The following is a 22,049-nucleotide window of genomic DNA, read 5'->3' on the forward strand; positions in this document are numbered from 1 at the left end:
ACAGCACCTTTTATTGAGATCAGTCCACATTTGTTCTGGATCCGCCACTGCATTTTCCTATAGATAGAAAGTCTATTTCCATGGTAACATGAGGTTACCAGGTATTTTCCCATTCTCAGTGACAGTCAGAGGCTCATCATACAGGAACCTAAAACACAACACACGACATGGCAGCTTTTATGAATGGGAACAGTCAAGTGTCTGTTTCTCCATCAGAGTGAGACCTCTCTTCCTTTGTCCTCCTCCTCATCTCCAGTCTCGCTCTGGAGCCGAGCTGCCGCCGGTTCGCTCCCGTCACTGCGCTCATCTGGCTGCGTTCTGCTGCTGCTGCACAACCACCGGGTCTAGAACGGAGGACACACCGAACACTGAGGCCAGCGAGGCACGGGAGCGGATCTGCACCTGAACGACACGGACAGTGGATTTACGGAGAGCCTAAAGAAGGAAAAGTTGAAGGCGTCAGTGCTGCGACAGGAGCCGCTCCACACCGCTGTCCACTTAACGCAAAGGTAACCAGAGCCAGGTGCACGGGCTTTTACGCACGGTAACCAGATCACCAGGGTGTACCTTACAGGAGCCACTGGGGGGGAGGCAGGGGGGAGGACAGAGGGAGAAATGATCAGAGATGTGGGATGTGACCTCCAGTCTGTGGGCAGCGTCACGGCCATCAGCAGACACAGAATGGGAATGGTGTCACCTCCGCTCTGGGAAAGTTCGCGCAGTTTGACGCTTCTCTCCTGGATGTGATGGATGTGGTTCTTCCTAACATCCACACAGTGGGTTACTAGTGGAGACAAGTTAGTTCAGGAGGGTTTTTACCTTTTAATGGCGTCATTATGGGGAAATGTTTTTTAGGATGCTGAGGATGCACAAGGACCCAGATGGTTTATGTGGTTCTGTGGGTACCAGGTCTGTGTGGATGAGGTGGTCCTGTTGGGCTCAGGGGTTTGACATCACTGTGAGTGTGTGTGTTGAAGTTTAATGACACTGTGTGGAAACAGTGCTGGTTATGGGTTCCAGTTGCTCCAGTGTGGCTTTTCTCTGTCTTGTTAGGCCAGAAGGTGAACCATGAAAAGTGGCTAGAAAACATTAAACTGTACATGTTTAGTCTGGTCAGTGGAAGTTCATATTCAGGCTATTCACACTCAAGAAAAAGCTGAAATAGGGTCAATTTAGAAGAAATAAGTAACATGTAAAAAAAAAAAAAAAAACATTTAGTCTCTTAGAAACAAAGAAATTGGAATGATCAAGATTTTTAAAAACTGTTTTACAATAGGAAAGTATATTGGAAAATAGCACATGATTAAAATAGCAAAAAGAAAAGAAACCAAGAAAATAAGCAACAAATAAACATAAATGAACAAAATTGCAAAATTAAATCAACTTAATGAGGGTCCAGTACTTGGAGTGAGTGGAGTGGGTGGGGGGGCAGTTGGATCAGAACTTGATACAACAGTTTCATGTTCAAGTTGTTTCTTGTTATGCATTTGAAAATTTAAAATAAAAAAAGATTGTGTTAAAAAAAAAAAAAACCTAAGTGTGCAAACCAGTGGCGATTTCTCACAGACTGCAAGGGAAGCCCGGCTTCCCCTAAAATTACAAAAATTAAATGGTTAAATATGTTTGGTTGTGTTGACATTTCATTAACTACAAATGTGTTAGAACACGTTCATCTCACAGACGAGTTCGTTCACAATCAGCTTTATCACAAACCAACAGACTCGATGTTCACTTCTCCTCCATTCCCATGTCTCTGTTTTCTCATTCCATCTCTGCTCAGTGCATTTGTCCGTAGACGCTCAGCGTCCATGCACTTCAATGGGACTGAGTGGAACAGTTTTTTTCATTGCCTCAAAACTGGATGGTAATTGGATAAATGCCACCATGTTTTCCCACCCACGGACGCTCGACGTCTATGGCGGTGAATGGAGCTGTGGGCGGAGCTCGGCTGGGCTGGACGCTGGGCGTCCATGTGCTGATTGGAGGATCAGTGGAAAGGCTGAATCCGGTTTGATTGACAGCTAGTATTTTGAAATATACTCCTTCACTTGACACAGTTCAGTTTAATACCGTCGCACATTCTGCTATGAAATCGAGAGACAAACCGCTACGGAATTACCTGCTCATTTCTTGCACTGTAAATAAAACACACTCATTGTACTTCCTTGTTTCAATTTAACATCATTTCAACATTTTCTTGTTTACTTGGTACAATAAGGTCACTGACCATTTTCTTAAAAAGGAACAGAGGGCCGAATTTATGTTTAAATAACTTGACTTTTTTTTTTTTTATGTAAGCCGACAATGAGCTTCCCCTGTCTGAAAGACGAGCAGCCGCCACTGGTGCAGACATATTGTTGTGTGCAATTATGTGGTTTTCAGGTGGGCTTAAAGTAGTGCTGTTTTGCTTTTTTAAATGGAATTATGCTTTTTTCAAACATTTCCCTGTGGTCTACATAAACTGTAAATGCTAGAAAAAAGAAAAATAGCACATGACTACCCAGCCAATTAAACACAACATAAAGTTACAAGACACAAACAAGATGTGCAATGGACAATAACACTGTTCAATATAGCAATCACCTTATGACTCGCAGTAGTTAGTAATATATAAAAATACTGACCTCCACATATTATCTACAACCCCAAAGAAAATGAAGTTGAGATAGTAAGAGAAATAAGAATAACAACATTAAATTGTACTTTGATTTGTATTTCATTTTAGATTGTATGAATATATTTCATGTTTAGTCTGGTCAGTGGAAGTTCATATTCAGGCTCTTCACTCTAAAAAAAAAAAAGCTTAGATAGGGTCAGTTTAGAAGAAACAGGTAACATGTTCAACTAATAAAGATCTAGTCTTTTTGGAACAAAGGAATTGGAATTATCAAGACCTTTAAAACAGTTGTAGTATAGGAAAATATATTGATAAAATAACACATACAACACAATATAAAGTTAAATAAGACATAACTGTAAGAAGTTTAAGTTAAATCGTGCACTTTTAGAAATATTTTCCTCCAATTTCAACAAAATCATCTCATGACACAAATTAAAATCCAAAATAATTCACCAAAGCATATGCTATTTTCTTAACACTATTTGAATGATATGCCATAAATCATATTCACAATTATCAGATAAATGGAAGGTTAATGTATGTAAAGTTGTAAAGTTGTAAAGTACTCGACAGAGTATGTTGATCTAAAACCCAAAGAGAGATTAGCCCTTGACCCAGGACAACAAATGTTCATTTTTCTTGAAGCCAAACAGATAAGGCTGGGATTACTGGATAAGTATCTCTCCAGCAGTGGGGGCTTTTTTGCTACATTTTTTTGATGAAAGGAGCAGGATTGCCTGAAGTTTGGAAGCTAATTTATTGAGGTATTGGTGGACTCTGCCAAAAAACAGAACTTCAGTTATCTGAAGAACTTCTTTAATTGAATAAAGTTATGAATTCAACCAAGTAATGATAGTGGTCAGTCAGTTCTGGAGAAGTGCCTGGGCTTAACATATACGTAGAGCTGTGTGTCATCTGCATAACAAGAACAACATGCACCATGCTCTAGAGACCTGAGATGTTTTAATTTTTTTTTTTTTTTTTTTTCAACAGAATAAGCTGTACGTCAGTAAAATTCTAGGAAATGACAAAAAAATCGAAACATTTGGACATGTTTTTACTGAGAAAGTAAGCAAAATGCCTAATTGTTATTAATAATTATTAGTTAATTTGATTGATTATGAATGTGAAATGGAAAACTGCAGAACTGAACATTAAACTAATTACAAAAGATAGATAGGAACAATTTTTGTATTTTGAGCTGTTTCCTATTTCCTAGTTTAGAAGTTTAACATTTTCCTTTTGTCATTCGTGCTGCCAGCTTATCTGCCACCAATAATTTTTAAAATGTTATTTCAGCATTGACCAAATGAATTAATCAGTGGCTATGTCTTTTTAAAATGTCAGGTAAAATTGAAACCAACTTTTGAGAAGCTGCAAAAACAAAAATGCACATTTCCATTAACTGGTTTATAGAAAATGATCTACTCTGCATTGTGTGGCCAGCAGGTGGAGCTGTGGGCTATGAGACACATGGTTCTAGTGGACAGTAGAAGAAGAACAGGAAGCATAGCATTCTGATGTTGTTTTCCAGCTAAAATGGCCTTGATTTTTTTTTCATGGATGAGACAGAGGAATAATTTAGTCTCTTCATCAGTATCTGTTGGCCTACGTGACATGTTTTTACTCTTTAAATGAACATTGGCGAGTGAGTCAGCTGATCAATCACGTGACTTACATGTTTGCCATGTCAGAATTTATCTAAAAAGATGTTTCCATTTTCTCTACATGTGTACAAGGGTCTATTTTGTCTTATTTTATGTTTTGGTGTTTTTGTGTGTTTTTTCTTTTTTAAATTTTGCTGCTTCCGTAAACATTTTCTGATGTGAAATGTCAGAATGTGCATTAAAGACATTAGGGTTAGGACATGCACAATTATGTCAAGAGTGTTTCCGCTGGGATAGCGTTAAAGCCGTGTGCATCTATATTTGTGTGTGTGTGTGTGTTTGTGTGTGTGTCATCCTGCGGGCAGAAGAATCGTGTTCCAAACAGATGTAGAGGGTGAAACTGTGAAAAGCATCTGTAGAGAGAGAGGCCTTTAGGACAGATGTAGTGTAATTGTGACCAGCGGTATTTAACTCTGTCTTCTTCCTTCACACACACACACACACACACACACACACACAAATATGTTGTCTCTGCTGTTGACTTCACATTCTTTGGCCGTGACAAGTGGGTGTAACAGCCAGAGCTGGCCATATGTGTGTGTGTGTGTGTGTGATCATTCTTGCATGTGATTGGATGAATGCTTGCAATGTGCAGTCTTTGCTCTTCTTGCAAAGGGTTTGACTCTGCATACGTATCACAGTGTGAGTATGTATTATATGCTTTGTCACTGACAAGTGGACATCCTGCAGTGAACGATGGGGAGCGTGACTGCCTCATCTGTACCAGACACCATTAATATGGAAAATCTTTCATATCTATTTTTATTGCTGTTTAATAATTCACAAATAGCTTCAGCGGTCCTCACCTGTTTCCTGAAACCACTGCAGACTCTTCATATTTGGTATAGCAACACATAATATGGCCTAAAGACCCTGCCTCAGTTTTTAAAATTTCATTATATTTTCATCCCCTTATTTCCTTACTACATAAGGAAAGAGCAAGATGATCACAATTTTGAGATACAAGTTATCAGCAAGTCGCACCAAAGCAAATTCTTCCCTGACTCTACAGTAGCGTATTAGGCAGAAATGGAGAAACAGGGTGTGAAATATTCCGGCAGGCGTAAAAGCAATGCATGTCGTAGAATGTGTTGTCAGATCCTGTTCATTACACAAACGACATTTTAACAGCTTAGAACATTTATTCAACCATGTACAAATTTGCAAAATATAATTTAGAAATACTGAGAGTAATAAAATAATAGGGTAAAATAATACAGTTCTCGTCACTTTTCAGTGACTAGTATAAATTAAGTCAAAATTGATATAAGATGGAGATGACCAGGTGTAAAAGTTAGATTAGTTAGATTACACACAGCACAGTATGGATGTCTCTGATTGGTTCATGTGATGCTCTTTTCTACCAATAGAAATGTGGTGATATGTTTTCTGTAATGCAAGCTTTTCCTGCTTGCAAGAAATTCCCTTAGAAGCCTGTTTTTACCGTCTGTACCTTCACCGAACACACCAAACATAATGACACTATCATCGAAAAATTTTGGTTTTATTGTGTCGTATAACTTTGGTTTTCCGTGCGCTTTCAACATGATTGACTTCACAGTATTAGTTTGACATCTGCACTTTCCACACAAATTGAAATGGAGTTTCAGTGAGGCTCCGTCTGCTGCCATGTCATCTTAGATCGCTCATGTTATCAGGACGCGTTCAGGGACCCTCTAGAGTTAACAGGTGATTAGGGGTGTGTATTGGCAAGAATATGGCAATATACGATACAAATCACAATACTAGGATCACGATACGATATATCACAATATATCATGATACTGTTAAAAAAGCAATTTTTTGTTTGTTTCTTTTTTTTTTATTTTTTATTTCCTTAAAGAATTGAGTTACACCCGAAATATGCACAAACACTAAACACATTTTTATTTGATCACAACAGGATCTGATGCTATATCACAACATTTTCCTGTGTTAAAACTTGAATTCTGTTTTACAGACATTACAGTTTAAGATCCTGTTCAAATGTTCATTTTCTATTAGTTCAGAACTAACATCACAACATTATTTTTGTGCAGTCCCAACAAAGGAACTAGCATCTGCCTATTTCAGAAAGTAAAAAGTGCTTTTAGGATTTTTCAAATAAGCATTATTTAATAAAATAGTGTTAAACAATAATAGTTAAAATATAAACAAAAAAGAAAAACAAAAAACAACAAATGAACCTCCACAATATCTGCATTTGAGTAAATACCTAAAAATATCGATACAGTACATTTAATATCAATACAGTATCATGAAATGAAATATCGCGATATATTGCAGAACCAATATTTTGTTACACCCCTACTGATGATTTGCTTCATTTTTGCGAAAAATAGATGGATTTAGCTGAAATTAAGCCGTGACAAAGAAAACAATATACTGATATTAGCCATTTTTTGTGCATTTTTTTTTTTTTTTTAATTAACAGGTCCATGGCTCGCTGCCTAATATAGTGCTGTACAGTGTTTTCCAAGGATACTGTTTTTCCAATCTGTGCTTAATATGATGTGGATTTTCTAATAGAACTAATAGAGTTACTATTGCCATTATCTTCGCCATCTGGAAAGTTTTTTTAATCATTAGCTGCAAGATCTGTTCTGCACTATTCAAACAAGGTCAGTGTTCTTGGTTTACTTGTTAAATAACTTCATGCATAACAGACTTCAGCGAGGTAAAGGCATCACCAATGATAAGTCTGAATTTGTTAATATTTTTATCAGTTCTTTCCTTTGACCCTGAACATTTTTCTTACGTTGGACTGAGAGCAGATCAGACACTACAGTGACTCATTGCACCTCTTAAGGCAGACAGCGATACTCAAATAAGTGGTCTAAGGCAATAGCAAATAACAGTAGATTTTTTTTTTTTTCTTCGACACATTGGTAAAATTGGTATTTCTTCACATTAGTGGTAATCTTGTTTAATGTTTTAAACTAAATAAAGGTTACAGATTGCCCCAGTAAAAGTGTGGAATTGTGGTGACTGATTGAGCTGGTTGTAAACAGGGCGTGTAATAAACCAGTACTCACATAATTGCAACATTCGTTTACGAGAGAAATAAACGGATGGTTCCTCTGCTGCACCACAGGAGATGCTACCAGAATATATTCCTATTAAGTTGTCTAACGTAACTATTATTCATCCAGACAAGCTGTCGAGGAACATTTTATTTATTTATTTTCTGTTTGCGGCAACTGCTGCGGGGTGTGGTTGTCGAGGGACAGGGAGAGGTTACACACACACACACACACACACACACACACACACACACACACAGGCTGTGAACAACAGTACATTTTCCACACTGGTGATGCTGCAGCTTTGGGCCTGTTTGTAGTAAACCTTTCAGAAACATCACTGGTTCCAAAACGGGTTTGGATTTAGTCACATAAATTATTGTTGGTGCTTTCTTGTTTTGGGAAAGTATGAAGAATACAATTTTCTGGCTGCCCTCTCATCTATATTTATGAACACTTAGCTTGTTGACCTCTGTGATATTTTCAAATGCACCTCACATTTTCACAGTTTCGCTTATTCTCAACAGGAAACACATGGCATATGCACAGCCTGTTAAAGCTGGACTCGTCTGTGGAGCTCCACACAGGCCCAGGGTGAATATGACTGCTCTAAAGTACTGATATTACTACTACTTGTAACTGTTTCATGGCAACTTCTATTGTTGTAACTATTCACTTCTACTAATGCTAGTTAGTTACCTTTGACAAGGAGGTTATGTTTTTGCCGGCGTTGGTTTGTCTGTTTGTCCGTGTGCAAGATAACTCAAAAAGTTATGGATGGATTTGGATGAAAATTTCAGGAAATGCTGACACAAGGAACAAATGATGAAATTTTGGTGGTGATTGGGGGTTCTTACTGTTAATAACTTTAACCCTTTCATGTATACTGGTCACTACAGTGGACACTTATTCTACAGTTGTTCTGTTGTATATTCATGGATTTTGTTGTTTTGGTTTTTTTTACACATATCTTTATTAAAGTTTTAAGACATTACATATCGTTTCTGACATGAATTGGTAACATTGTGTAGATCTCCCCTGAGTGTAATAGTTATAGTTTTCACGCAATTATCAGTAAATGCATGTTTCTTCACTTCAAAAATTAAATGTATGGTGTCCAGCTGAGTGCACATTTTTGCAACTTCAGGAAAAATAGGTTCCTAAGAATTTTTTTTATTATTATTACTATTTTTTTTAAATGTATTTTTTTTTTTTTAACTTTTTAAAATTTATTTATTTTTCATAAGAAAATTTTCAATCGCATTGTTTTTTTCATGCCTAAAGAAGAATAAAAACACTCAGGAAAAAAATCTTGATTAAGGTTCTCATAATTTGTGCATGAAAGGGTTAACTAGAAAAGCACTCAGAGAGCGCAGACCTCTGCCAAGGCAGATCAGTGCCCCCCATCACCACCAAAATTTAATCATTTGTTCCTTTTGCCAGTATCAATATGTCCTTACATTTTCAGCCAAATCCGTCCATAACTTTTTGAGTTATCTTGCACACAGACAGACAGACAAATCAACGCAGGCAAAAACATAACCTCCTTGGTGGCGGTAACTAGGGCTGCACAATATAGTAAAAAACTGACATTGCGATTTTTTTTTAACACTGCGATATATATTGCGATATGAAAAAAATACTCCGAAGGATATAATAGCTGTGTGGTACTGACGTAAATGGTCAAACAAATTAGTTGTGTTACCTCTCATTGTGGCAACGGGTGCAAGGCTCGATCTATGTTCTGACCCTCACCTATGGTCATGAGCTCTGGGTAATGACTGAAAGAATGAGGTCATAAAAGGTAATAAAAAAAAAGAAAGAAAGAAAGAATGAGGTCATGAGTAGGGGTGTAATAGTGCACTCGTTTGTACCGAACTGTGTCAGGCCTTCGATACATTACGGAGGTGTACCGAACAAATACATGTAATCTATGTGAAGAACGCAAACACTCACCTTTAGTTTCCACACGAACGTTGCGCTTAGGGATGTAATGATTACCAGTATAATGATAAACCGTGGTAAAATTTCTGACAGTTAGTATTACCGTTTAAATTCTAATTATCATGATAACCGTGTTTGATTACTGCACTTTCAACTCAAACTTGATGTGGAAAATGGTCAAACAATGGCCATAAGGGGCCATCTTTAATGCACATGTGTATGTTTGATGTTTACATGTTAACATTTGAATGGTTCTGCCACAGAAAGTACATTTTGCCTAATATTTAAATTTTTTATTTTTTTTTTGGTTAAATTATTTCAGTGTGTGTAAAAGTACTTTTTGAACATTTTAAGCACATTTCAACAATACCATGATAATAATGATAACTGTGATAATTTTGGTCACAGTAGCCGTGATATGAAATTTTCATATCGTTGCATCCCTAGTTGTGCCACTGCTGAATTCTTAGCACCACTACCAAAAACCCAAACACTTTATTCTGAAGCTGGGGGGGTTAAACATGACGACAGAGTATACCAGAGGCACAGAAGCCGGGTCGGATGTTCGAAGCGTGTTAAAGGCCTCCACAGAGTCAGGCGTACTTGACTCCGTGGATATCGGTGTATACTCGAGGCGGACTGGACTCGGCTGTCTGGGCTCCTCTGCTGAGGCTGCTGCCCCCCTGACCCAGACCTGGATAAAGCGGATGAAGACGACGACGATGACAAAAACATACAGAAAACTGCTGGTTATTTGTTGGTGGGGCTGAGCTGGGATTTCCTACAATGGGAATGTCATTTAAAAGCATCCCAGCTCTTGACCCCAGCTGATGCCAGCAGTAGTGGTACTGTTGGCCTGTCTTCAAAGTCAGATGTTTCAGTTTTATTATGGTGATCATTAACCAGCCACATTTTTGTGTGTGTGACTGAATCTCTCCATTGCTGAGTTCTGAGCGAATCTACTTTGAATTGTCTTTGTTTGGGAACAAAAGAGGCGTGATCACAAAGGACAACCTATGCCCAAACTGGACCCTGTCAAGACAAGCAGTGTGTTGCAGAAGGCCCTTGAACCCTGTGGTCCTCCACTGGCTTTTTTTGGATATTATAACAGATTCTCCTTCTAGTGCTGGAGTTACTTCTTTTATGTATACTAAACACATACATGCATATTTGCGTGTTGACAGGTTCTAGATGTGGTAGTTTTTATGCTGGGGAGAGCAGACTTTTGGGAAAAGACGTTCATCTATATTTATAAGTTCTGACATAAAATTTTTTGGTAAATCATTCTCTAAATTTTGAATGACATTTAATATATTAATACCGATATCAAGGGGCTGAAGTTAGTGAATGTGTCATTCCTGTTTTTTAAACTTCATTTCCCATCATGCAGCATGGTACTGCGCTTCCTGTCAACTGTCATGGCCATAGCAACATGATTGTAAGGCTATTGTGTTCAAAATTACTAACGCCTCCCAAAATATTAGTCCTGTCAACTTGCTGTTTTTGCTAGTCTCTTCCTTGACCAAAAATACATAACAAAAACAAACACACACACACACACACACACACACACACACACACACACACACACACACACACAAAGAGTTCACCTCCCTTTAATATATAAATATTCTACATGTATCTGTTACCTGACTGCTATGCTAACTGTTGTCACAACTATTGTTGCAACACCTTGTACTAATAGTATAGAGGTTTATTTCAACAATGCATAGGATATTCATTATATGTATATAATTATTATTGCTTTTCTTCAGTTGAGAGATAAGAGAAAACAGTGGAAAAGCAATGAGTGGGAAAAGGTAATTGTGATTTGGACAGGGAATAGGAGCTGGAGTTAGTGCTAATAACAGTAGGTTAATTAACTCTGAAGTTCAAAAAGACACTGAATCAGACTGCTATTAAAAAAAACAAAAACAAGGGCCATTGTGCAGCACTAACACAGCCAGTCCAGATTTAGAATGTTAAATAAACCTATTCAGATGTTTCAGTAATGCACTGTAGATGTCTGTTCAGCCCCAGTGCATTTTAGCAACAAATATTAAATGTCAACAAACCACCTTTTTTTTTTCCTCTTTTTTTTTTTACAATAACTCCACTGGGGAAGATTTAAGTTCATTTTAGTTCTGTTGAGTTAAATTGTGCTTCGGGGTTATGAGTATTCTGGAGTTTGAAGGAACACAGAGGCAAAGGTGGTAAAAGCCTGCATGCAAATTCCTCTGTAAAAATACAAATACTTGAGTAAAAACAGGCTGTGGTAAAAGTACAAGTACCAATTCAACTTGCAAAAGGTGCAAGGGTATAAGATAAGATATACTTTATGGATCCCCCCCCCAAGAGGGAAATTCAAAAATAGTTCAGTATGTCCGTAAACTATAAAAGTATGTGTTTGCATGGTTTCTCTTTTTGTTGTGTTTTTACTTATTTCTCTTTACACATTTTTTTTTGCCGTTTTCTGTCGTTTTCAATGCAGACTGAAAAATATGTAGGGATTCACGATATACCACCGTATACCCTGAACTGCACCACTGGTTAAATGCCTTAAAACTAAAGTAATGTTACATTTTAGAACAGGGGTCTCAAACATGTGGCCTGGGGGCCAAATGTGGCCCGCCAAAGGTTCCAATGCAGCCCCTGGGATGAATTTACAAAGTGAAAAAATTCCACAGATTCATTTTAGTTCAGGTTCCACCTACAGACCAATATAATCTGAAGTAAAATATCCTACAAAAAAATACTCCAAAAGACTCCATATTTTCTTCTCAGTTTGATGTGAAGAAAATATTACATTAAGTCTGTAACAGTGGTTCTTAACCTGGGTTCGATCGAACCCTAGGGGTTCGGTGAGTCAGTCTCAGGGGTTCGGCAGAGGTCAAGACACACACTCGACTCATTAGTCAGGTGTGTGTGTCGGGCTAGGTCCGTGTATGTAAACAAACAGCTTCGGAGACTCTTTCTCTGATTGACATCCAATATACGTGGTGTATTGTTGTTGCTTATAGCACTACAACACATCCAGAAGTGTTTATAATCTCTTCCACTCGTCTGACAATGAATTATTTGAGTATTTTCCACATCGTTATGACTTTTGCTACTTCCTGTTAACCACGGAGGCAGCCATGACTTGCGTTTGTTTACATTTTTCGGTCACCGCACTGGTCAGTTACAATCATGTGACGACCGACGCACCGTCGCGGATGGAGAAATCGTATTACACTAAAGCCGTCAGTCACACTGATTTGCAGTAAATATTCATTATTATTGTAGCCTGATGGAAATTAGGTGATGGGTGTGTGTTAAAATGTTAAAAATGATAAATAGCATAAATACAATAAATTCATTATTGGAATACATAAGGGTAAAAATTAAAACCATTTCAGTGTGGTTGTATTAAAACAGGTCATGTCTTTGTGAAAAGGTATGGAATTTGTTGTGAGTTCATGCACGGTATTGGTTTTGTTCTTTGAACACAGTGATGTTAATGCACGGTTCATTTTGTGCACCAGTAAAACATATGCCTGTGTCTTGAATTTGAAAAAAATCATATTTTATTTTTTAATAAAGAAGGGTTCGGTGAATGCGCATATGAAACTGGTGGGGTTCAGTACCTCCAACAAGGTTAAGAACCACTGGTCTATAAATAACGACAACTTCAAATTTTTGTCTTTATTTTAGTGACTTAATACTTAATGGCGACACGGTGGTGCAGTGGTTAGCACTCTTGCCTCACAGCAAGAAGGTCCTGGGTTCGATTCCAACACCAGTCGACGGGGGGTGGGACCTTTCTGTGTGGAGTTTGCATGTTCTCCCCGTGTCTGCGTGGGTTCTCTCCGGGTACTCCGGCTTCCTCCCACAATCCAAAGACATGCACTAATAGGTTAATTGGTTAATCTAAATTGCCCATAGGTGTGAATGTGAGAGTGATTGTTTGTCTCTATATGTTCAGCCCTGCGATGAACTGGCGACTTGTCCAGGGTGTACCCCGCCTTCGCCCCTATGTAGCTGGGATAGGCTCCAAGCGACCCCCGTGACCCTAGTGAGGATAAAGCGGGTTCAGAAAATGAATGAATTTTAGTGCAAAAAGTAACATTAAATTATGAAAATATTTACATTTACAAACTTTCCTGTACCAATAAAATGTGAATAACCTGAACAAATATGAACAACCTGAAATGTCCAAAGAAAATTAAGCACAATTTTAACAATTTTCTCCCTGTTACTAAGTGTTTAGTGTCTTTGTAGATCTGATCCATAATGCATATGTAGAAATGATAAGTTGAGGCAGAATATTGTTCATATTGCACTTATTTATCTTAATAAATTTCAGTTTTTTAGGTTATTCACATCTTTTTGTTTGGATAGTTTATAAAAGTAAGTATTTTCATAATTTAATGGGTGTCTTTTTTTACACTAAAACAAAGATAAAAATTTGGAGTTGTCATTATTTATATATTATTATGTTATTTATTATTTAACTGGTCCGGCCCACTGCAGATCAAATTGGGCTGAATTTGGCCCCCGAAGGAAAATGAGTTTGAGACTCCTGTTTTAGAAATTGCAAGACCTACAAATTTTGGTGAAAAAATGTAGAGAATAAAAGTTAAACTTGAAAACTCTACTAAAGTACATTCATCAAGTATTGGCACTTGTGCTGCTTCGGTCTGTTTAGACCCTCTGTGTGAACTCTGCTGCCTTGACTGTGACGATTCCAACCAAATATTTCAAATTAGAAACCAGTCTGTTTAATTTAACACGTGAACAGTGTTGGATGTCATATCTGTAAACTGTGTATGACACCATAATGACACAGTGGATCATTTCTTACAGCGGACGGGCAGACCGAACAGATGTCTGCAGTACATTTTAGATTTTTACCGACATAAAAATCAATGTGTTTGTTGTACAGATGCCACTCCTAAACTTCTCCTCTCCCCAGACCTTTAGCTGTGTTTATACCTCTGTCTGTCCGTCACACACTCTTATCCTCTGTTTCTCTTCCATTTATCTGCTTTCTGCTTCATTCGTGTGGAGCTGTAATCACACAGGACTTGAATTTGTATTTGTTTGTGTACGAGAGAGGCATGTGTGTGAGCGAGTGAGACAGACGGAACGCACAAAGTGAGATGAGAAGGAATAAGAGAGGAAATGGAAGTAGACGCACACGCTGAGGTGTTACTATAGTGTGTGTGGGATGTGATTGCACATTTGTTATTCCTGCAATAGGAATATAAATGTCAGTCTGTTATGTGAATGTTTTGTGTTGTTTTCTAAAATAATTATAGTCAAACAGAAAAGGTTTTAAAAAAGAAATCCAAATTCTCACAGACGATAATAACTGGAAAGATTATAGTAAAAGGTTAGTAGGTTATTATCCTGTATTATAAAAGGAAGTGGACTCTGTTTGTCTGTGTGTGTGTGTGTCTGTGTGTGTGTGTGTCTTGGGCATCACACAAAATCCGTACAGAGCTGACTGCTGCAGTTTGTCATAATTTTGTATTTTTGATCAAGGAAAAGACTAGTGAAAACTGCACGCTGATAGGACCAATATTTTGGGAGATATTCATAATTACCTCCGCCAAGGAGGTTATGTTTTTGCCAGGGTTTGTTTGTTTGTTTGTTTGTTTGTTTGTTTGTCTGTCCGTTAGTGTGCAACATAACTCAAAAAGTTATGGACAGATTTGGATGAAATTTTCAGGGTTTGTTGGAAATGGGATAAGGAAGAAATGATTAAATTTTGGTGGTGATTGGGGGTGGGGGGGCCCACGGGTGGGGGCCACTGATCAGCCTTGGCGGAGGTCTGCGCTCTCCGAGTGCTTCTAGTTTTGGAATACAATGGCCTCCAAATGGGCAATGACGTTGCTATGCCCAGAATCATAGAATCATCACTGAAGTGGGGGCAGCCTAGATGGCTGAAGAGTCAGCTCTTGACCAAAGGGTTGCCGGTTTGATTCTCTGGGTTGGCGGAGAGTTGTTGGCTGATGTGCCCTTGAGCAAGACACTTAACCCCCCCATTTGCTCCAAAGTGCCTGATATGGCAAGACCACTGCACAACACAAATTTCAGTGTGTTTATGTGTGTGAACCCCTACTGACTAGAGCCCGACCGATATGGGATTTTTGGGGCCGATACCGATATTGGGGGCTAAAAAAAAAGCCGATATCCTATATTGGCCGATATCGAATATATTGGCCGATATTTGAAATACAAACATTGATCTACACAGGATATAATAATCTTATACTAGATAATTGTGAACAGGTGGTTTAAGAGTTGCAAAAATCTTTGTTTATCTCACAAATATAATTTACACAACTGTATAATAGTAGTGACATAAAAATTGTTTGGTAAATCATTCTTTAAAATGTATACGACACCTGCCTTTAATGAGTCCAACTACAAAGCAAACTATGCAATCACAAAAATAATTAGAGCAAAAAATGTTACTAAGCACAAAATTATGTTTTCACTCACAAATTTTGATGTGTCTGCCTCACGGTACTACAACTTCCCATGTGGACTAAGGACTAAACTGAGCATGTGCAGAGTGAATTAGGTGAGTCCTAAGTTGTTCCTGATTGGAGCAATTGCAAGTGTTACAACTGACCCGTGTTACAACTGTCCCCGGTCTCCCCTATACTATTAACATCCAGGCGTGCCTGCAGAATGAAACAGAGGTAGACAGGAAGCCCACAGACATGGGTGTGTGTGTGCGTGTGTGTGTGTGTGGGGTAGCGGTCCGTGATTCCGTGATTGTGTACGTATGTGTGGGGTCCGAGCAGAAGTGAAAGTGAAACTGACTGGCTTTACTGTTCCTCTAACTCTCCAGGCAGCACACACACACACACACACACACACACACACACACACACACAGAAGCAGTGAGTGACAGAATCTCCGCAGCAAAAAAATTTAATAAATTGGTTACATACTGGCCGATACTGATTAATCGGTGATAAGCTATAATCGGCCTGATTAATCTGCCGGCCAGTTAATCGGTCGGGCTCTACTACTGACAAAATGAAGATTCTATTTTCTATTCTGTAAACAACAGGGCCACGTTACCATTTTGTCAAATGTCGTGCTGAAACAGACATGCCAGCTGAGAGGTTGTTCAACTGAAAATGCCAAAGGAATTTACCAAGAAAGGAAAGACACTGACAGTGTTTGTATGTATGCAAAATGAATGAATGAATCTTGTTGCATAATTGACATCGTTTCTTAACATTGTTTTCATGCTCTTAGATCTTTTATATGGTTCTTGTTTTAAGGATTACAGCTTTTAAAAATTATTTCAAACTAGGACCAACAATTTCCTGTAAACGGCATAAAATAAGAGTGACTTAACAACTATAATAATAATAATAATAATAATAATAATAATAATAATAATAATAATAATAATAATAATAAATTGCATTTATAAAGCACTTTTCATTCAGCAGAATCCCAAAGTGCTACAGAGAAAAGACAGTCCAATAAAAATAAAAATACTTTATCAGGAACAAAAGACTAGGCGAATAAAACAAAGCATCATGGTGACCCATAAAAAGCCTGTCTAAACAGAAATGTTTTTAGCCCCTTTTTGAAGGAGTCCAGTGACTGAGGAGCTCTGAGGTGGTCAGGGGGGGACATTCACTACAATTACTGATATGAACATTTATTTTATCATGATAACACTTTTTGTCCAGCTTTACTTCACTTCTCTGCTTTAGTTTGCAGTTTTCAGCAGCTGAACCCAATGTGAACTGATTATAAGTCTGACATCATCACTGTTCACTATAAGCAAAACAAATGACACAAACTCCTTCAGGTTAAAATGCCATAACTAAATACTTTTAGTGCTGATAACTCTAACCAGACCTAAATGGCCTTTTAACATTAATGCTTTCAGCAGTCATATACCGTCATAATAGCTTCCTTACCTCCCCAGCATATTTTTCATCCAGGACATTCACTTTTAACTGGTTATTTCTACATTGTAGTATTTTCACTTCTGCTCAGGATTAAAGGGGAGAACCTTGCAGAGCTGTCTGTGTGTACTTTGTATTCACAGCTGCTATGGCCACATGAGAGCCTGCAGGGACGTGGACACTGGTAGACTGACTACAGAACTGTACTAAAACCATCCAGACATATTTACTTACATAGCAATTCCATGTTACAGATCCATGACGATATAACTCTGGTTCACATGACAGCACTGTTTGTTTTCTGGTATAAACAAGTAATCACATTACACTGATGGAAAATGGTGTTAATGACAATGTATTATACACAATGGGTTCAATTACAGTTAATTAATAATAATGGATTATATTTCTATAGCACTTGACATTATTAATGCATAATTCTAGGGATGCACCAATACCACTTTTTTCCAGACCGAGTACGAGTACTTACATTTGAGTACTTGCCGATACTGAGTACTGATACGAGTACTTAATAATCCCATTCCAGTTCTTAGTTCCTTTTGTAAATGTGCTTTATTGTCGTTGTCATTAGTCTGACTGGAACAAAGTGCTGCTACTGACATTTAATGTGTTGGAATGAGTGTTTGTCAATTAATCCACCAGGGGGCGCCGCTCTGAATTAACCATACTGGACAAATATTACGAAGAAGAGTAAAGTTTTTTGAGACGAAGAAGAAAGTCAGTAATAACAAACATGGAGACGACAGAGGTAACACTAATGTGATACTAATGTTGCAGCGTTTTCTCTGGTAAGGTTTAAAAGCTTAGCTTCAGCAGGAAGAGAAAAGAGAAATGAGCGATAAGTTTTGTTTTCACTTTCACTTTCACTCCGCTTCGCTCCTTACCCCCATAGTATTGTAAGTAGGATGGAAACAGGCCCAGCCCTGGGTAGTTGTCCTAAATCTGTCAGTAGTTTTTCTCTAACTCACACAGTCGCTCTTTGAACAGATCCTCTACCTCCACAGTTCCGCTGGTATTCTCTGTCTGGGTACGCATCCGCCAGCACCTGGAAAACGGATGGAATGTACGCAGAGGACGGACAGAACGCTGCGTCCGTATCTGTCTGTGTCTTTAACATTACTTGTAGTCAGCGTTACTTTTATCACCATCATTTATTTGGAAAAATCTCCACACTCTTCACACTCCCCACACATTATTCCACCGCATACCTGCTGCACTGAACTGTGAATGTCACACGGCCGTAAGTGGTATCAGTGCAGTTGTATCAGATTACTTTTACGAGTACACACACTGAGTATTGGAGCAGATGCCCAATACTTGTATTGGAATCAGTGCATCCCTACATTATTTATTTGCTCTCACATTCACACTCTGGTGGTGGTAAACTACAGTTGTAGCCACAGTGGCTCCGGGGCTGACTGATGGAAGCCAGTTTACGCCAAACAGCCGCTCCAACCTCCACCAAACATTCATACACCAGTGTGAGTGACACTGGTGGGTGAAGTGTCTTGGCCAAGCACATAACAGCACATTACTAGGACAGAGTGGGATTCAAACCACCAACCTTTTGGTTATTACCTCCGCCAAGGAGGTTATGTTTTTGCCAGGGTTTGTTTGTTTGTTTGTTTGTTTGTTTGTTTGTTTGTTTGTCTGTCCGTTAGTGTGCAACATAACTCAAAAAGTTATGGACAGATTTGGATGAAATTTTCAGGGTTTGTTTGAAATGGGATAAGGAAGAAATGATTAAATTTTGGTGGTGATCGGGGGTGGGGGGGCCCACGGGGGGGCCACTGATCAGCCTTGGCGGAGGTCTGCACTCTCCAAGTGCTTCTAGTTGGTTATAGTGGTCGGTTATACCCGCTCTACCTCCTGAGCCATGGCTGCCCTAACCTGTATGGCTAAGTGTATTTGTGTATATTAAACATGGGATATTCAATGCAAGCCTTGAATGATCGCCCATAATCCATAATCTACAGGTACATCTCCAAAAATTTGAATATCATGAAAAAGTACAATATTTTTTGTCACTCAGTTCAGAAAGTGAAACCCAGGTTTGCAAGCCAGTGAGGTTTGAAATGTTTCACTCCATGTCTAATGAGTCTATATAATATATGGGTTTCACTTTCTGAAATGAGTGACAAAAAATATTGTAATTTTTCACGATATTCAAATTTTTTGAGTTGCACCTGTATATGCATGTACAAAAAATACAAAATGCAGTTCTAATAATAATAATGGATTAGATTTATATAGTGCTTTTCTATGAATGCATACTCAAAGCGCACACAGTGGGTCCATTATTCATTCACTCTCACATCCTCCCTCTGGTGGTGGTAAACTACACATGTAGCCACAGCTGTCCTGGGGCAGACTGACGGAAGCGTGACTGCCAATCTGCGCCTACGGCCCCTCCCACCACCACCGAACATTCACACGCATTCATACACCAGTGTGAGTAGCAGCACTGGAGGCAAGGGGGGTGAAGTGTCTTGCCCAAGGACACAACAGCACATGGACAGAGCGGGATTCTCTGTTCTGGGGGTTTTAAAGGAATTTTCCTGGCAATAACATTAATCAGGTTCTTTGGTCTTACTTGAAGTGAAAGAGGGGTAATTTGTTAGTTTGTTAGTTATGGGATGGTTATCCCACAAAGGATGGAATCTTGTGTATTGTGTAATATCTTTGGATGTTCTGATATTGTTGGAAATAACATGGATTTCCTTGTGTCTTGGATATTCTAATGTGACATTGTGGCTTGGTGGGTCATTGTGACCTGAGAATTGCAACAATCGTCCAACACTGATTAACAACTTAAATATAATCTTGAGTATATTAATGTTTTAACTACTGTTGTGGAAGTCAAGCAAGAGGTTATGTAAGGATAAGATGGCCAACAGGTTAGCTCCATTTTTGGTTATGACTTCTGTTTATTATGTGCATGAAAAAGCTGGAATTAAAGGGGACTCTGAAACTTCCCCTCAGACTGCTGCATCTTTATCTTTTTTACTTTAATGCTCCACAACAGCTGCCAATTTGAATAATGTAACATCTGAGGTGCCATTTTATATTTGTACATATATTACATCATTTTTGTATCATGTCTTTTACATCAGTTTCATCCTGTTGCATCTTCTGTGCCACTTTTGGCTCGTTTCATCTTATCTTGACTTTATTTGACTTTCATCATATGCGTTTCCTTCTTCTTACATTTGTCGTGTGTGAGTTTTATAGTTTTAGGATGGTGAAGTCTTGACCATCTCTGCGGATCATTTTGGTTTCGCTGGTCTGTTCGTCTCGGATGCTGTGTACAGTGTTGTGGTAGTTGAGGAATCTGTGAAAAAAGAGGCAAATTTATCCTCAAAATGGAAGGAGTGTGGGAACCGCTGCTGTCAAGAGTGTCTGGTTTAGGAGTTTGTGTGTGTGTGTGTGTGTGCTTGGGTTTCCTCTGGGGGCTCTGACTCCCTCCACAGTCCTCAGATTTGCAGGTTAATAGGTTCACTGGTCACTCTAAATTACCCTTAGGTGTGACTGAGAGTCTCTACATGTCAACCCTCACCTAAAGTGGCAATCTGTTTAAATGAACCTCGCTTTTGCCCAAAGTCAACTTGGAATCCATTCAAGACTATTTATATTCCTGAAATGAAGTTTCGGACATATAATGGTTTTACCCCGAACGCCGCAGACGGACATCCTTGGTGTTTCGGCGATAACTGGGACAGATTTGGTTGGATTTCTTCTCCCTTGATAACCAACATAGAGGACCCCTAGTGGAAGGACCAGCTTCTCTTCGAGTATTATAAGTCATCCACATGGGGGCGCTGTAGTTGAAAATCAGTTTTTTGGACATAAATCAAGCAATAACAGGACGATTGAGATCAAATTTGGTTCATATTGATCGTCTTACAAATGTCCATTTCCTGTCTACCATCCAGAGTTCATCATCATCATTCACTAGGTGGAGTTTTATGGGAATTATTCTGCCACTATCAGGTCCATGTAGCTCAAACTGAGTTCATATCGATTGTCTAACACAAAGGTGTCAAACATACGGCCCAAGGCCCAAACCGGCCCACCAAAGGTTCCAATCCAGCCTACAAGATGAATTTGTAAAGTGCAGAAGATATTAACAGTCAAGGGCGTCGAACTCGAAAATAACAGCATAATAACCTAAAAATAATGACTCCAAATGTTCTTTGTGATTTAATGTGAAAAAAATAATAGGATGTTATGCCTATAAATAAGGGCAACACCAATTTTTTGTCTTTGATTTATTGCAAAGAACTTTAAAATTTGATATCCTCTAATAATAAAACGTCAGTAATCTGAACAAATCTGAACAACCTGAAATGTCTAAAGAAAAATATGTGTAATTTTAACAATATTCTGCCTGTTTTGTGCCTTGGTAGATCTGATCACATGTATAAATATTGATAGCATTTTTCTCATTATTTCTTATTTTTCTTCAGAAATTTCAGTTTTTTCAGATTATTCACATCTTTTTTGTTTGGATAGTTTGTAAAATGTAAATGATTTCATAATTTAATGTTATTTTTTGCTTATAAAAAATTCGGAGTTGTCATTATTTATAGGTTATTATGTTATTATTTTCTGGTCTGGCCCACTGGAGGTCAAACTGACCTGAATGTGGCCCCTGAAAGAAAATGAGTTGACACCCCTGGTCTAACAGTTCTCTTTCTTCATGCCAGTACCTTGCGTTTACATGAAGTCATATTTTGACACCAGGTGGTGTGTTTTTTCTAAATGGTTGGGGGAGGAGAGGATTGGGGGGATTTCTGGGATATACTCTTGCTGTCGGCCCCCGACAGCGTAAGCCTCGTTTTCCCAT

At 38.5% G+C, this 22,049-nt stretch overlaps 1 protein-coding gene across 2 annotated transcripts in view; it reads left to right on the plus strand.

The window, feature by feature from the left end:
- The first annotated feature begins 296 nt into the window (after nucleotides 1-296).
- LOC115423925 (junction plakoglobin-like) overlaps nucleotides 297-22,049 on the plus strand; it is a 285,940-nt gene continuing 264,187 nt past the window's right edge. Inside the window, exon 1 of one of the 2 annotated variants that reach the window (XM_030140961.1) lies at nucleotides 297-509. The gene's annotated coding sequence lies outside the window, so the exon portion shown is untranslated. The remainder of the gene's footprint in view (nucleotides 510-22,049) is intronic. The other variant, XM_030140962.1, reaches the window with a different exon arrangement.

Source organism: Sphaeramia orbicularis, chromosome 8 (assembly GCF_902148855.1).
Source record: "Sphaeramia orbicularis chromosome 8, fSphaOr1.1, whole genome shotgun sequence".
Lineage (NCBI taxonomy): Eukaryota > Metazoa > Chordata > Actinopteri > Kurtiformes > Apogonidae > Sphaeramia > Sphaeramia orbicularis.